At 33.7% G+C, this 886-nt stretch overlaps 1 non-coding gene across 1 annotated transcript; it reads left to right on the top strand.

Annotated features, from left to right (window-relative positions):
* The first annotated feature begins 552 nt into the window (after window positions 1–552).
* LOC145408556 (5S ribosomal RNA) lies at window positions 553–671 on the top strand. Its single transcript, XR_013898948.1, has one exon. It is a non-coding gene; the product is annotated as a 5S ribosomal RNA (ribosomal RNA).
* The last annotated feature ends 215 nt before the right edge of the window (window positions 672–886 follow it).

The following is an 886-nucleotide window of genomic DNA, read 5'->3' as shown; positions in this document are numbered from 1 at the left end:
GTAGTCTTTAATGATGATGATGAATTGTTTTACCATGAGATCTTTTTAATATCCACTTTTCTTTGGCAATCATATATTTTTTAAAGGTTTTACTTATTTTTTACTGGCATTGAACTATATATATTTTTCTACTTTTTACTGTACTATAATTTTAGAAGTAACTTTCTTTCCTTTAAAAGATTTTATTTTATTACTTGCAGAATATTAAATCACAGATATTGATTTTTTTTTTTCATCAGTCAGGTTTTTATTTTTTTTTTAATTTTCTTTTTTTTTGTGATTCACTGAAATTCATTTTCTTTTATCAATCTTTTTTTTTTTTTTATGTTTTAACATTTCACTTTTTAATAGAAAATCTCAAAGACGGAAAGTTAACTTCTGTTCATGCAAACACACATTTCTTGTAGAAAAGGGAAAATGTATTAAAAGTAAATTGCTGTAAAACATTAGCGACGGTGCAGTGAGACAGTTATGTAGTTTTATATAAACGTTCGAGTAGTTTCAAATAAATAAAGTAACTACTGAGCACTGCCATTCATTTTACTGTAATTAGCCAACGGCCGTACCACGTTGAGTACACCGCTTCCCGGCCGATCAGTGAAGTTAAGCATCGTTGGGTCTGGTTAGTACTTGGATGGGTGACCGCCTGGGAACACCAGATGCTGTTGGCATCCCTACGTGTCAAGTGGGGTTGGTGGAGGATTAGTGCCCCTCCCTGTAAAACAATTAACTCTAAGCCCTTGGCCACCCCGTCTGGGATACATGGCGTCTGGCAATGAATGAATGAGAATCGATGCTAAAACAGGAAAATGTACGCTTTACTTTCCGCGGCAGAAATACCTTGTCAAATCAGTTCGTATTCCTCCAGTTTGTTTTCTGTATTTTT

Source organism: Coenobita brevimanus, chromosome 77, assembly GCF_032717465.1.
Source record: "Coenobita brevimanus isolate Jiangsu-jjx chromosome 77, ASM3271746v2, whole genome shotgun sequence".
Classification (NCBI taxonomy): domain Eukaryota; kingdom Metazoa; phylum Arthropoda; class Malacostraca; order Decapoda; family Coenobitidae; genus Coenobita; species Coenobita brevimanus.
This window is presented reverse-complemented; position numbering and strand designations above follow the sequence as displayed.